The sequence below is a fragment of the Macrosteles quadrilineatus genome, unplaced genomic scaffold (genome assembly GCF_028750875.1).
Source record: "Macrosteles quadrilineatus isolate MER2022 unplaced genomic scaffold, UCM_ALF_1.0 Scaffold_2__2_contigs__length_208266976, whole genome shotgun sequence".
In the NCBI taxonomy this organism is placed as follows: Eukaryota; Metazoa; Arthropoda; class Insecta; order Hemiptera; family Cicadellidae; genus Macrosteles; species Macrosteles quadrilineatus.
The window spans coordinates 114,668,525-114,686,241 of NW_026542595.1; the positions used below are offsets into that span (position 1 = coordinate 114,668,525).

Sequence of the window (17,717 nt, forward strand, 5' to 3'; positions counted from 1 at the left end):
TTTTTTTATTGGAAATATTAAAAAAAACCTTAAATCATCCCATTTTTAAACGCTCACCCTCGCTTTAATTTTTGACAAAATTTCATGATTAAAGTGTCAAATTACTGGAAATTTTGTCAATATTTCTAGAATATCAGTTATATTTCCTTTGGGCGGATAGGATTCGCCCCATTTCGCATACTAATTTACATGTATTTCTTATGGAAGGAGTATTTTAATAAGATATCAATTAAATAAGTTATAACTCGTAATCTGTTGAACAAAAATAAACACATTATATACTTTTCTTGTAGAAAATTTAATTTTCTTCAATTTTATAATTTACTATAGTATACAAAAAGTTGATAGTTTTCGAGATATAATCAAAAAACCCAAAATGCGTACCTTTTTCCCCCCCTTTTTCCCCCCTCCACCCCCTGGCTCACCACCTAGGAGTCAGGACTTTTGGTATGTTAACACCCTAAGCCCCCTGAACAAGTTTCTGAAGGAATCGCTTAGTTACCTGCTCACGCACTCTACACCTACTTTTGGATCATTCATTGACTGGACTAATATATCATTTCTTTTTGATTAAATAAAAAGTATTTTCTGCCCAATGATATATTTTTTGACTTTGCATCTTAAAATTGGCACTCAGCATGTTATAAAATATAATTTTATCTATAATAAAAAATATATTTAATCCATAAAACTGTTAAATAATTAGAACATAACAAAAATTGTATAACCATTTTTACACTTTTACTTTACTTTCATCTTTTGGAACTAAGTAAATTACAGAGAAGTGTGCTGGTAAGAATTAAAACAAAATTAACTGTTCTTGATATATATAATGTTTATTAGAAAATTATTATAAGAAATATAAAATAATAGAGTTAATAAGGTATATACAGCGGCCAACCTAATCCAAGTTCTGGTCCAGAGCTGGGGCTACTTCTTTATTCCTGAAACAAGCATTTCAATCTTCATACTGAACGGAGCAGCGTAAAATTTCTTTCCAAGCTTATTCTTGAGCTACTCTTTAAGAGAACTTGTAGTAAGGGCATTTTCCATGCTATGTTCTAATTAAAAAAAAAAACTCAAATTTTAAGAATAAAAGAAAGGTGAAAACTCAAAATTCTTAAATAGCAAGGTATAAAAAATGTCATACTACGTGAAAGGTCCTTCTTTAACAAACATTTTACATATTTAAGTTTTCTTTCTATCTTTTACCGTTTAAAAATTGCAGTAGTACGTAAGTCTCATGATCACCGGCCTTACATGACTAAATTCACCAAATATGTTTCTAGGTTACTTACCTTATTTCTGCTGTAGTAGCTGTTACACTTGGAACAGATCGGCTGATCGTCCGATCCAAATTTTCTTTTGATGTCCACTTCTTCATTGCAAATGAAACAAATCACAGGCATATTATCTTCACCCTGTGAAACAGAAGTGATGTACAGATTATTCACTGTAAACAATTTAGTTATACATTACGGTCAAAAGACATAAGAGGCTTTAACATTAACTGGCTTAAATTGCCTCTTAAAATTTCTATGTAATATCATATCATAGATAAAACATACTCCCTTTTAAGTCCCTTAGTAGATTTCTCATCCTTATGGAACAGCTGAAGACAATTAGTTCTGTATGGTTTATGTAGAGGTCGTGTTTTGTTTACAAGCTGTGGGCAGTTTGCTATATTTAACTTGAACTTTATTGCTTCTGAATTGTACACCTGTGAATTCACGAGTAGAACCTCTTTTATTTCAGTAAAAGTGTTACCTTCGTTTCTGACAAGTGTATTGACTTCTTGCTGGAGCATCTCTTCACGCAGAATTCTATTTTGTTCTGTAAGCCCCGCCACCTGTCAAATGAAATTACATGCTTTACATCTGAACATACAAGGTATCAATTGATTGTGTTTTCACCGAGTGATTGCTTCATGATTGACGCTCAGATAGATAATCCTTGCAAATACTTCATTTATTGATTTGCTAATATAAAAAAAACAGCTATTACTGGGGCATTTAAATATTTGGCTAGTTACGTCTTCTCTTCACGCAGTATTCTATTTTCCTCTTTAAGCCCCGCCACCTGTCAAATGAAATTACATGCTTTACATCTGAACATACAAGGTATCAATTGACTGTGTTTTCACCGAGTGATTGCTTCATGATTGACGCTCAGATAGATAATCCTTGCAAATACTTCATTTATTGATTTGCTAATATAAAAAAAACAGCTATTACTGGGGCATTTAAATATTTGGCTAGTTACGTCTTCTCTTCACGCAGTATTCTATTTTCCTCTTTAAGCCCCGCCACCTGTCAAATGAAATTACATGCTTTACATCTGAACATACAAGGTATCAATTGATTGTGTTTTCACCGAGTGATTGCTTCATGATTGACGCTCAGATAGATAATCCTTGCAAATACTTCATTTATTGATTTGCTAATATAAAAAAAACAGCTATTACTGGGGCATTTAAATATTTGGCTAGTTACGTCTTCTCTTCACGCAGTATTCTATTTTCCTCTTTAAGCCCCGCCACCTGTCAAATGAAATTACATGCTTTACATCTGAACATACAAGGTATCAATTGACTGTGTTTTCACCGAGTGATTGCTTCATGATTGACGCTCAGATAGATAATCCTTGCAAATACTTCATTTATTGATTTGCTAATATAAAAAACAGCTATTACTGGGGCATTTAAATATTTGGCTAGTTACAATGCTAACCATATTCTGCAGCAAAGTAGTGGTGATCAGTGGTGGCGATAAGACCCCGCGCCCCCCCCGCAAGTTTGTTTGTCGGGCACTCCTCCGAAAAAACTCTTTAAAAAACATTATCACATGTATTACTGCCTAAACTTGCACTTATGCTTGGCAAGATATCTCCCGAGGCACTGAGGCGTCATCATCGTCTTCCATGATCGCGGAAAAATCGTGAATACTTCCCGTAGTCATGGAAAAAACATTCATAGTCAACCGTGATTGCAACCAAACCTATGACATCATTTCATAGTGCTTTCAATGCTTAAACCGGTAAGTTACCGGTATTAAGAAGGTTAGCATACACATAAGATACAATCTAATGGACCAATTATTTAAAAAAATAAGTAATAATTTTTTTCATCGAATATTCTACACAATTTTTATTATTATGCTTGTATATAAATATACTACTGTAGTTGATTTGCCTGTGCTCCACAACAGGGCAAGGTTGCAGAAAATGAATAATGTGGCTGTCTTAGTCTACTGTAAAAACAGTTACGTCCCCAATTTACTATGGATGTAAAACTCAATTTACTACTAGTTTCATGGAATATATCTTTGGTTCATGTATTTTTAATCAGCCATGTTACAATATCAGAATTAAATAACTTCATTGAGATTTAGCCAATGAAAATCTATTAAACGACTGGAAAAATGCAAAAGAAAAAGTAAGCAATCAGCTTATAACACCAATAACGAATAATAACCAATAAATAACAATCAATGTAACACTATACACAACTGACACACCGTACTATATATCTACCCATACTATTATACAACAATCTAAAGAGGTCTGCTGTGATTATGCTACTCAATTCCGTAAAAACTAAAATGTAGTTACGATACCTCGGATCTGTTTAGGACTGTTGATGCTTTGGCTTTGCTTGCTTATTGTTATTGAAATATTTATTTATCTATCCATCCATCTAAAATACTAATGTTCGGGTAGACGCTATTATGTATGAAACGTTTAGGTCATATACGATGATAAAGTCGTGAAAAATAATAATTTATTAAAAAATATATAATGATTACATAAGTTTAGATAGATGAATATTATCACTTACACCTAAAAAGACGTCAAACAGCAAAACTAAAAATATACAACTATATACCGGAGTTTACATGAAAACAGGAAAAAATTACTGATAACGGTCTATATAAAGCTATTACCGTAGGTGGCACGGTAAGACCTGGAGCCGGGACCGATATGCTTTTTCATTTTGATGTCCCTAGAGGGCAAAGGTGTAAAGCGGAATAAACTTGAAAGAGTTCGCGAACCAGCATGATCGGACTATGGGAACAGGGTTTTTCGGGGGGTTGTATGGGGTAAAATTTTGTTTTCTCATTTTTGACCCTCTAAACACAAAATTTTCCAATTTCTCTTAGTCTTTGAAATTCGCTTAGTCCGCAGGTTTGCTGCGGCGGGGTATTTTAAGCTTAACCTGATTTACCTTTCATTTTTGGATAATTTTAGCTACTTTTGCAAATAGGTTGTTTGTTTTTCCCAACTTTATCTGTAGTTAAGAATAATTTCAACTTTGTTTTCGAGTACCTGAATTGCATTGTTCTGTTATTAAAAACTGAGGTTTACATTGTTATTTAAATTTTCGTATGTCAAGAATAACTGGGTTTCTATTTGGCCAAGTCCTAGGGTTGTGTTTTCTTTTGAACCGTAAATTTTGTGGTCACTGGAGCAGTTCAAATTTATACTTTAAACCAGATTAAATGACATACCAAATGGATAATTAATTTATTATAGTATCAAGACTAAAGCTAAACATCCTACAGAACAAGACTTTTTTACTTCAGTATACGTTTTTACAATAAAAAAAATATTAAACTACTTCTAACCCAATTGGAAATTAAGGATATGATATTGAAAAGGTATTGTCTGTCTTCATTGAAACATCAGCCCTAATAACAAACACAGTCTTGCTGTAGAAATACATTTAAATTTACTTTTTATGAAATTATACAGTGAAATACCAAACAAAATTTATCTTTTACTATTGCTCTAAAGAGATCTTGCAAACCAAATAAGAACATTTGTGTCATTTCTATATATTATTCTACTTTAATACAAATATTACAGTACCTTCATGTGAAGGGAAGAGTTTTGCTGACCGTTTAAACAGAGAGCCCCCATAGGAATGAGAACTAGCCTCTCTGTCTCAGCAGTGAATGGGTTTACCCCCACCACGTTACATTTTTGAATGATTATGTCAACAACTGACTCATCGCTCCTTAACTTGTTCCTACAGGTTTCCTCCATATTTGTAACTTGGTCATTTGTGGTAATTGTTCACTTTATAATATAATAAAAGATTGGAAAATTATACAGACGAATAAACTAATATGGTACAAGGACTTAGCTAGACCAAAAACCCAATTGTGGTTGTCATGCAAAAATTATATAAGTACTAGCAACAGAGCCCGTTGTGGTTAAATACAACAGTCTCTAGTAAAATAGTGGTTATGAAATTCATATTCGACTTTACTCACTAATATTAATGGTACAGATTAAACACATACCATTAGAATCACACATTTAACATAAGGAACACACTTTAAAAACAAATAAAAATTGTGAACAACAACATGTAATAAAATAAAAATCAATTAAATAACAATATAACAATAAGCTGTTCAATTAATTATAAACACGTGTTTTGTGGGTTCAGATTATGCATTATGGTAAACCAATTATTGCCAAACATAACATTTTAAACCAGGCCGGGGTTTGGGTTGAGTATGCAAAATTATTCAGACGCACTTTCTCTTTTGATTGTTGTTATAGGCGCCTTAAAATAAGAAAATAAATAGCAAAACCTAGAAATAATTAGAACACAGATGAAACCATTGTTGTTTGATAGTGAAAAGTATTGTGAATAACATATCAAAAGTCTCCAAAAATATCTTTGGTGGAACACCATCATTTTTCCAAAATGGCGGCCAAATCCAGTAGTTTTTTGCTTTTTATTGAAATTCTGACTTTCCAGTCAATATTGATGAAAAGTCGTCAATACATTTAATGTTCCTCCTGAAATTACCTTTAAAATGATACCAAATACATGTACCTAAAACAAAAAATAAACCCCGTAGGAATAATAAAATATTTCAAATAAAAATATTTGTTATAAATTAATGTAATAGTCTATCAGCAAACTAAAAATAGCGTACACAGGGATCGTATAAAAATTTGCAAGTAAACATTTTACGGTTTATTTTTATTGTTGTGGTGTGCTGAGTGACATACCAAAAGTTTCAAAAAATCAGTCCACGGGAAACCCTTAAATTAAGGAAAAAATGGCGGCTTTTCCCAATATTGGACAAATTTTTCAACAAAAGATACCACATGTTTTTTTGCACATTTTTCGAGATATTGACTTGGAACCACGACCGATATTTATTGGATAGTCCGTACTTAATTTCAATAGGGTACGCTTTTTGGGCCGCCATCTTGGATCTGCCATATTGGATATAAATATGTTTTAATGTAATTATAGTGTTGTGACACATCATTATGAACTAGATTTCCACGCTGATATCAATGCTGAAATCAGTTTTAAATAGCGTTTTACGGTTTTAAGATATATAAAAACTAATACTCTCCCCGATACATTTCTTATGGACGTTTCGTACTTTGACAATCTAAAAACACATTGAAAACTACCACAGCCTAAGGTTGTACCATCAGGTTCAAGTATGGCGTGGAATAGTTCACCAGCAGATCCAACAGATTGGGAGTGGTGTTTGACTGATGGTACATATGACTAACTAACTAATAAATAACTGTACTTATAAATAATTGTAACTGTGTAACTTGGAAATTATATTTAAATAAATATAGGATATGGCCTTAAAAAAATTCCAACAAAACGTTTTATGGTTTTATTTTGTACTGTTGTGCAGAGCGAAAGCGGGAAAAAACTCGTCATAGCTATTCGTTCAAATATTGACTTTTATTTTAGCTATGGATTCCCTATTGGGAGTTATTTAGAATTGGGGATAAATGTCTTTAACTAAAGACAAATTTCAAAATAACAAAAAATAATTCAATAGTTCATTGAAGGTAGGCCTACATGATTCGTTTTAAATTTGTCATGTGTCATTTAATAATCAATAAAATTAAAGCCAAACATTTTACTGAGTATACTTTGATACCAGAACGAACTTGTTATCATATTAACAACCCGATATACAAATCTTTTAACAAAAACTGATAAAAAAGTTTAATTTAATTTTGTGTTGGGGTTTGTACCTTGTCTATTACTAGTATGTTTTAACTATAAATAAAACAAAGTTAAAGCGAACTACAATGAAAGCTCTTTTATCACTGAATACTTTAAGGGTAGAACGAACTGCAAGTATTAATAATACCTGGAGAAAAATAATAAAAACACATTTTCAAAGTACGATACGTTCATAAGTGATGTATAGGGGAGAGTTTCGTTTTAATATATCTTAAGCAACGAAAAAACTTATTTAAAAACGGATTTCAGCATTGAAATCAGCGTGGAAATCTAGTTCATAATGATATGTCACAACACTATAATTACATTAAAATATATTTATATCCAATATGGCAGATCCAATATGGCTGATCCAAGATGGCGGCCCCAAAAGCGTCCCCTATTGAAATTAGGTACGGACCATCAAAAAAATATCGGTCGTGGTTCCAAGTCAATATCTCGAAAAATGTGCAAAAAACATGTGATATCTTTTTTTTTGAAAAATTTGTCCAATATTGGGGAAAGCCATTTTTCCCTTAATTTAGGGGTATCCCGTGGACTGACTTTTTGCAACTTTTGGTATGTGACTCTGCACACCACAACAATAAAAATAAAACCATAAAATGTTTACTTGCAAATTTGTATACGGTCCCTGTGTACGTTATTTTTAGTTTGCTTATGGACTATTACATTAATTTATAACAAATATTTTTATTTGAAATATTTTATTATTTCTACGAGGTTAATTTTTTGTTGTAGGTACATGTATTTGGTATCATTTTAAAGGTAATTTCAGAAGGAACATTAAATGTATTGACGACTTTTCACCAATATTGACTGGAAAGTCAGAATTTCGATAAAAAGCAAAAAACTACTGGATTTGGCCGCCATTTTGGAAAAATGGTGGTGTTCCACCAAAGATATTTTTGGAGACTTTTGATATGTTATTCACAATACTTTTCACTATCGAACAATAATGGTTTCGTCTGTGTTCTAATTATTTCTAGGTCAAACCATATATTCAGGGGCCTATTAAGGACTCTTTGGACAGTAAGAAAACGCATGTTGCCACGATCGGCGTTGGTCGAGTACCAATATGGCTGCCATCCAAAATGGCGGACCACCTGACTTGACCTTGATTGAGAAAAATGCAAATAACTCCATAATTTTTAGACCGATTTCGATAATTTTTTTATAGTTGAAAAGAAGAAGAAATTTGCTTTAAGAACCTTTACTGATAACTTAGATTGTAATAAAGATTTTACTTTCAAAACGGATTAAATATACGTTGAGGTGATACGAACTCAACCTTGTAGCTGCTTGGGTAATAAAAACGTAATTATCCTTTATCATTTAATAACCAAAATTTAATAATTTGTAACTTAATAATCCTTATATTATTAATGTTATTAATTTACAACGAAACAATTGGAGAAGGTACGTTTTTAAAAAAGAGCAATGCAAGAAAAACTTCATGTAACGGTTGGGTAAACAGATTTTTTAGGGTAATTTGACCCTGCTGAGTACAAATCTGCGTGTTGCCAAAGTGAAATTTGAACCGGAAGTGCGGTATCCAAGATGGCGGCCAGACCCTGTTTGCCCCATTACTCTTTTGTTATTTGGCCTAAAATATTGGTTTAAACATCCGAATATGGGTTTTCTCAGGTGCCTAACACATTGAAATACTCAAAATCTGCTTACATCAACTTTTAAGAGCATATGTTCCAAGATGGCGTCCTAAAACTCTGTTTACGCATATCTCTCTTCTAAGTTCGCCTAAAATATAGTTTTATCATCTGCTTAGGGGTTTTATCGGATTAAACCCTAGGATATCTGTGGAGGCTTTTTGGACTGACTCAAATCTCACAAGGATGGGATGTACTGGTGTCAGTGAAGCCCCCATCTATATGACTCGGTGCTATCTTCCTCGGTCGGACAAGATGAGCATTTTCCAACACGTTCTAATGGAACGTTTTTAAAATTTTCAGTACAACAAATAATTTAGTTAGTAAAACCCTGGAGGATAGAATCTGACGATCGTGTCTTTGCCTAATGACATCTTAGGAGTTGCAGATGAAGAGGGCAAACTAAATGATTAAATAATTACATAACATGTTTTGGTCTAAAAAACTTTAGTTAAATACCAGCTTTCATTTGAGCTATTGATTATTAAGATCGGACTACTTAAAGCAAGTGCTGAATCATGAATCAACCATAATTATAATCGTTTTAGTACTTATCTGCAATCAATGATACGTAACTATATTTTTATTTAAGTCATTTTATATGACTTGATCTTAAAATACTTCTAGAAATAAAGGGTTTCATTTGAGATCAGATAAAAACAAAATACTGTTTCGCTCAATCAGAAAACACAAATTTGATTATATATTGCATATGGGTTTTAGTTTTAGATATACTTACTCAATTCTAATTACGTTATCCTATTTTCCGTTCCCCAAAAGATTATCCAAATGCAGGTTCTTTTGACCTAAGAACCTTCAGTGAAATAGAAGAACCTTCTACCAGCTTCCATTTGAATTATTTTTCATCAAGATCGGACTTACCTAAAGCGCACTGGTAAATCACGAACAACCCAAATTCTTCAAAAATTTGAGCTGTTTATCACCGATTTATAGTCAACGATCTTGCTTGCAACCTCAACAGTAACTGTCGACTTTGACGTGTTTCACCTTGTAAATCTTTAAAAAAATCAAAATTTCATAATTATTTGGAAATCCACACGAATTAGGCTTTCCAATGACCTATTAAATATTAAAATCGGTTCTGTAGAACTGTAGATTTATTGTACAAAGTTTAACAACAACATCTTTAATTGAGTATTTTCTCACCACTATAAATAGGGAGGTTGCTTAACATTTTTGCAAATAACTTTAAAATGGCGAGGAAATCAACTAAAGTGGAAGGTGATATTCTGATATAGAATAAATTTTCCTACAAATTACTGTCATATTATGTATTTCTTGAAAATACTCAATACTCAATTAAGGTAGCCTAAAGTTGGCTACAAATATAAACTTGGAAATATAAACTTGGGAAAAAAGGTGTTTTAAATGTATTGTTATTTTTTTTTACCTCAAATGTGTAATAAAATCAAACTTTTATAATTATTTGCAAATCTATACAAATTAGGCTTTCCAATGACCCCTTAAGTAACACACAACATCGGTCCGGTAAAAGTCTAGATTTAGTTGTACAAAGTTTAACAAAACTATATCTAGTTCGGTATTTTCTCACAACTATAAATTTGGAGGTCACTTAGTTTATTGCCAATAACTTTTAAATGGATGGGTAATCGACCAAAAGTGGATGTGATATTCTGAAATAGAATAAAGAGTAATTCAAATAACCACTATGCACTTCTTGAAAATACTAAATAAAGGCAGACAAAAGCTGGCTACAAATAGAAACTTAAAAACAGAAACTTGAAAAAGTAGTTTTTAATCTATCTTTGTAATTTTTCATTTTTTACTACAAATATTTAATAAAATTACACTTTCAAAATTATTTGCAAATCTACATAAAATAGGCCTTCCAACGACCTATTAATTAACAAAATTGGTCCAGTAGAAGTCTAGATTTAGTTGTTCAAAGTTTAACAAAAATATCCCTAACTCAGTATTTTCTAATTACTATAATTTCGGAGGTTGCTTATCTTTTTTGTAAATAACTTTTAAATGGTGAGGAAATCGACGAAAGTGGATGGTGATATTCTAAAAAGAATAAAATTTCCTACAAATTGATACCATGCACTTCTTGGAAATACTAAAAAATCAGCCAAAAGTCGCACACAAATAAAAAGTGTGAAAATCACAGTTTTCAATGTATTTCTTATGGAAAACATGTTTTTTTTTTCACCGTTGATGAAAACACAAAATCTAACGCAAGTAATTTTTTTCTTTACATTTTATATAAATAATATTATGTTCAATATTTTAATAATTTAATTCACTAAATCATCATCACCAACTGTAAGGATAACTCCATAACCAATCCTTAGAGGATCCCTAAATTTCTCTTTAGACTTTTACTTTGAAACTTTATTACTTTGAACCTTGAAATAGGCCTAGTGATTTAGTAAAATATTTTGAAAAAGTTGTTTTAGCCCTAGATCCCTTTCTTTTTGACATTTTTTAAGCTTAACCTGATTTACCTTTCATTTTTGGATAATTTTAGTTACTTTAACAAATAGGTTGTTTGTTTTTTCCAACTTTATCTGTAGTTAAGAATAATTTCAACTTTGTTTTAGAGTACCTGAATTACATTATTCTGTTATTTAAAACTGAGGTTTTCATTGTTATTTAAATTTTCGTATGTCAAGAATAACTGGGTTTCTATTTGGCCTTGCTAAGTCCTAGGGTTGTGTTTTCTTTTGAACCGTAATTCTTTGTGGTCACTGGAGCAGTTCAAATTTATACTTTAAACCAGATTAAATGACTTACCAAATGAATAATTAATTTATTATAGTATCAAGACTAAAGCTAAACATCCAACAGAACAAGACTTTTGACTTCAATATACGTTTTACAATAAAAAAATATTAAACTACTTCTAACCCAATTGGAAATTAAGGATAAGTATTAAAAAGGTACTGTCTGTCTTCATTCTACTCGACAATGAGCATTCGCAAATTTTCAAAAATAATTTATTTTTTATTTTTTATCATTTTAAATAACCGGCGTTGTAGTATATCAAAGTAAGCTAATTTCATAACGGGTAAGAAAATCTAACCGGAGAAGCGATAAATGCATTGGTATAGGAAACACAAAGTATTAAAAATCTATACATTTTTCTTTTTTAAAAACTGCCGCCATTTTGAAACGGAAAAAGATATTTAATTTATGTTTTCGCCAAAATGTGTGTCTATCAAATACCTTTAAAACGATGTATAACATGACATTTGTTTACATTTGAAAATTCCGAGATTCGAACTAGTGACCCTCAGTTTTTGACACACCCTGTATTGGGAAAAAGTTAAAAATATTTTTACGTTATTCCTTGGGAACGATTTAGTGGGAAATAATTTTATTTCATCCTTGTACGTAAAGCCGTTTTTCCGTAATCAATTTGAGATACTCTCGTAAAACACCCTGTATATTAACTTTCATATATACTATACTTTAATATATACTTTACATACTTTAATTTATAAGTATATACTTTGGGATATTCTACTTTATTAAAAATATTACAGTACCTTAATGTGAAGGGAAGAGTTTTGCTGACCGTTACAGGGAGCCGCCAAAGAAATGAGAACTGGCCTCTCTGTCTCAGCAGTGGACGAGTTTACACCTACCACATTACATACTTGAATGATCATGTCAACAACTGACTCATCGCTCCTTAACTTGTCCCTACAGGTTTTCTTAATATTTTTAACAAGAGGGTTCTCTTGGGCGTTTTCCGAAAATCGCACTCCTTCAGCTTCAAAAATCGCCCTACTATCAAAATTTGGTAAATTTTTATAAAATTTTTACCGGTTTTCGCCATTTTTCCATACTTAAATAATTTTTTTTCAAAAATTTTATATTGCCTTTTATTCTTCTTACTTTACTTTAAATTTTTTTCATTATGTTTTGTCGTAACTTTACTCCTTGGCCCCCAAAACTTAATTTTAATCTCAAAATTTGAAGGTTTTTTGCCACTTTTACGAGCCCCATGTTATTCTTATGGAGAATAAGATTGAAAGTGGCCGACTTTGGTATGCTCATCTGAGAGGTTTAGAAACGTGATAGAGACTTGAAATTTGGCAGTAACGTAGTATGGAATCTTAAATTAACGGTGAAATTTGCAAAATTCCCATTTTCAAATTTTAACCACCCCAAAAATCCAAAATGACGGAACTCTCCTTTTAAGTCTTTTTTTTTGTTTTCACTACTTTTTCATACCTTTGCGATTTTTTTTGTAATTATTATTAATGCTTTGTATTTTCCTTAGTTTACCTTAAACTTTACACTGTACATGCTTTTTCGTAACTGTACTCCTTAACCCCTAAAACCTAAGTTTAATGTCAAAATGTGAAATATTTTTACGAGCTCCATGACATTTACAAAGTTTTAAAAGGACTCTTTACATGTTACATGGGCACAAGGGTATTGAAACTATACACACTTAACTGTATTAGATCTAACACCAAGGTGAATATAAAATGAACCATAAAAAAATTTCCCTCCCCCCTCCAAAATCGATTTCTCCCCTTATATCTTTCCTATAGTCACTACGGGTGCATCGGTCTAAATCACGTTTACCCCCTTATAGATTAGCTGGAGATTAAAATTTGGGACCATTGTAGATCTTGAGCTCTTATTTAAAACTGACATCTACAATAATAACCCCCCCCCCAAAATATCGAATTCCCCCCCCCCAATGTTATTCTTACAGGTGCATCGGTCTAAATCACGTTTACCCATTTTTAGATTAGTTGGAGATACTGTAATTTGGCCCGATTGTTGGTCTTGCACCCTTTTCGGAAATTAATATTAGAAAATAATAATAACCCCCTTCCAAAATATTGACTTCCCCAATGTCTAAATCACGGTTACCCACTTCTACATAAACTGGAGATCTGAAATTTGGCACGATTGTAGGTCTTTAGGTCTTGCATCCTTCTTGAAAAGTGACGTTTTACAAAAACAACCCCCCCCCCCCAAATATAAAATTTGCTGTCCCTCAAACACACTAGACAATTTTTAAAAGTTAAACTTTCCTATAATAACCCTTTTTAAGAATTCCGCCCCCAAACTATTCTTATGGGAAATAGATTTTTAAGCTTCTGACTTTTTTATGGGGAACAGAAGCCTTTTAAAGACTACTTTTCGGTAATAGCAATCTTACAGTTATTTTTTTTGTACTGCCTTCTTGACTTATTTACGCTTCTTGGCATTGGCCTTTCACCCCCCCCCCCCCTAAGTCTTGAATTTCCCCCTTTTATTTTTATAGGGAATAGGTTTGAAAGTGGCTGTTAGATATTTGTTACTGGAGATTTTAAGTTTGCCAAGTATGTAGTAAGTAATCTAATCAGTCAACACCCCAGAATGGGGGACTGGGGCTAGACTCTAATCTACAAATGACGACTAACTAAGAAATCGTTATTACTTAAATATTGATTTTCACTATTACGACCCCAATTATCCTTATTTTATCACTTCGTTTGACCAATAACTCACTAGTAAAAATACCTTACCATCTTATAATCTTACAGCATTTAAAAATATATTTTTATTTATTTAGTTATTAGCAGGGGGTTTGAATTGGAGCTTGGACTTAACTTATAATCCTCCTCTAATATAAACATGAAATTGCTTTCATATAACGTAATATCGTCAGTTTCACTTCCTGCTTCGTTACAACTAGACTCTTATCTACTAATCTTTTTTATCAGCTTTAGAAAATATTTTTTATAAGGGGTTCTTTAAGGTGGAGCTTGAAATTAACTTGCCAACCTCCTCTAAGTATTCGTGAAATTTGTTTTTAAATAACGTAAAATTGACTGTTTCACTGCCTGCTTTGTTTCAACTTTGCTACAACTCTAATCTACTAATTACGACTAACAGCTAGGGGGCCTGGGGCCCCAGCGAGCCAAAGGCGAGTTAGGCTTTCCAACGACCCATTAAGTAACAACATCAGTCCGGTAAAAGTCTAGATTTAGTTGTACAAAGTTTAACAAAAATATATCTAATTCAGTATTTTCTCACCAGTATAAATTTGGAGGTCACTTAGCTTATTGCCAATAACTTTTAAATGGATGGGTAATCGACCAAAGTGGATGTGATATTCTGAAATAGAATAAGATGTACCACAAATAACCACTATGCACTTCTTGAAAATACTAAATAAAGGTAGACAAAAGCTGGCTACAAATAGAAACTTAAAAACAGAAACTTGACAAAAGCAGTTTTTAATCTATTTTTGTAATTTTTCATTTTTTACAACAAATATTTAATAAAATCACACTTTCATAATTATTTGCAAATCTACATAAAAAAGGCTTTCCATTGGCCCATTAATTAACAAAATTGGTCTAGTAGAAGACCAGATTTAGTTGTACAAAGTTTAACAAAAATATCCCTAACTCAGTATTTTCTAATTACTATAGTTTCGGAGGTTGGTTAAATTTTTTGTAAATAGCTTTTAAATGGTGAGGAAATCGACGAGAGTGGAAGGTGATATTCTAAAAAGAATAGAATTTCCTACAAATTGATACCATGCACTTCTTGGAAATAAAAAAAACCACAAGCCACAAGTCGCACACAAATAAAAAGTGTGAAAAACACAGTTTTCAACATATTTCTTAATGTACAAGCATAAAATAAAATAAATATCAAGAGTTAAAAAATCAAACCAAGCAAAAATCAATCAAAACCAACCATGTGAAAAAAAGTCAAGACCATGCACAAAATAATACCTACAAAGCAAACCAATGCAGTTCATGCAAAACGCATGCACTATGCAAAAACAGGAAACTGTTCACAGGAAAACTTACTTTACTAACTACAGTGCCAAAAAACTCATTAAATAAAAAAAAGGATTTTCAATCAGCCAGTCTAATATTGCGGTTTGGAAAATCTTATTCCAGATATTGCACAATATGAACGTGTATGAGTGATATTGAAGAACAAATCCGATTGTGCAATATATTGAGTGAATTCAAAAAGTTTTCAAATATATTACACAATCTTAAATATTTTAAATCATGTATAGGTGATATTGCACAATATCCTTTCAGTCTGTAAGTGCATCTTCTAAAAATTGACGACTTGACTTAACCAAAGGTTGCACAATGTGTATGGTCGCTCTTCAATAAAATTGCGCAATATTTTGCACAATAAATATTGACTTTGTATGGGCCTCTTATAGTTATTTAGCTCAAAAAATAGGCAGAATCTTAGAAAAGTACAAAGCGAACCATGTGACTTGAGCCCTAGGCCTAGATGGCTACATGAAAACTACATGTGAGTGAATAAATCCTAATAAATGTAAATATTATGAAATATGTTTTGTACATACCTTTATTCGATGATGGTAGAGAGTTAAACGAAATAGTAACAAACCAATTTAGTAAATTTAAAACAGTATCCAACTTTATATAGAAAGTTAAAATTGGAGATACAAACACGTCTTCCCTGACAGAGATGGAGTAGAAAAGAGAAAGCTTCTTTCCAGCAAGAAATCTAAGCTTGCTCGCGGCGGAGGAATACTTGAGCAGCGTGAAATAGAACTAAAAGACTAAAGTACCAGATCTTGGTTAGAAATTGTAATAACAAATTAGAGATAGTCATAATCAAAAGCAATAACAATGCTTTAACGGAAAACTAGTAAATCAGACAGAAAATTCTTAAAAGCAAGAGAACTATATTTTTAATAGCTGAAAGCGGAGCGAACTACTACTGGTGACCCCACAGCCAACAAAATAAACGAATCGACGACTCACGTAAGTACTATAACAAAACCCACTATTCTAGTTAGCATACTAAAACAAGTGTGTCAGAAAACTGTCACAATTCATAATTAAAACATTCACTTCGGATACAACATGATCTCAGAACAACAAACAAACCACAAGAAACAGCTGCCAGCAGACTGTTCTCTGTTAAAAAGGGATTTCGACATCAGCTGATTTCAACAGCTGTAATTTCGTCTCAACCCACTAAAAAAATATACTCTCAGGCTATTACGATTGATGCTTAAGGCATAGATAATGCATTCTCCTGAAAAAGGTCTTTCATAGTCAAAAGCCTTTATTCCAGCTACCGCCTACCGAGTAAATATTTGATAAATAGAAGAATTTATTCTATTTACCAAATATATACTTCAAGTTGACCGTTAAATGCTTTTCAAACTGTCCCTTTTTAGCGAATTATAATAGTGAATAAGCTTTTACCGTAGTACTCATGGTAAGACCTGGACCCGGGACCGATTTACTTTTTCGTTTTGAGGTCCCTAGAGACCAAAAACACCATCCATTATTAATAAATAATACACTATAGTACCCTTTTTTAATATTTTTGTATATAATATAATACTGTATATTTAAAAAAATGGGTACTATGGTGTATTATTTATTAATATTAATTACAGTAGCCCCACACGTGAACAGTATCAAATATAATATATATATGTATATATATTTATATACAGTATATATATATGTGTCTCCGTTAGCGCGATAACTCGAGCAAAAATCATCCGATTTTGATTAAATTCGGTATAAACGTGTAAACCTACGTTTATTCGATCGAGTTCTCGAACCAGCATGATCGGATCATGGGAACGGGGCTTTTATGGGGGAAGAAATAGGTTTTCCCATTTTTGCCTCTAAAAAATTAAAACATAGCATTTTCTTTCCAAACCATTTTGTAGAGCTTAAAAAAAAACAAATAAGTTAGGATATTGAAGCGTTATTATGCGCCTAATGGTTAGGGAGAAAATTCCAAAAAACTGTAAATTTAAAATTCCCATGTTATTCTTTTGGAGAATAAGTAAACTGTTGTAGTTTGTTTGTTTATGATCATATTTTGATCAAATTTGGAAAATGCATTAATTTCATACTAAACTATTAACATAAAAAAACCTTTTTACCCTCCCTGTTGCAGCAAACCTAAGTACTCGTTAAACTAATGATATTTAAATAGGGAATAAATGTTATATTTTTAAGGAGACATTTTAGTGTTAATCCAATCAGGCAAATGGAAAT

The 17,717-nt window shown here is 31.9% G+C and overlaps 1 long non-coding RNA gene across 1 annotated transcript; it reads right to left on the bottom strand.

The window, feature by feature from the left end:
* Positions 1 to 870: 870 nt before the first annotated feature.
* LOC128985622 (uncharacterized) lies at positions 871 to 16,138 on the bottom strand. Its single transcript, XR_008490052.1, has 5 exons — positions 16,031 to 16,138; positions 12,222 to 12,316; positions 1,768 to 1,849; positions 1,299 to 1,421; positions 871 to 944 (listed from the first exon to the last, which is right to left on the bottom strand). It is a non-coding gene; the product is annotated as an uncharacterized LOC128985622 (long non-coding RNA).
* Between the last annotated feature and the right edge of the window lie 1,579 nt (positions 16,139 to 17,717).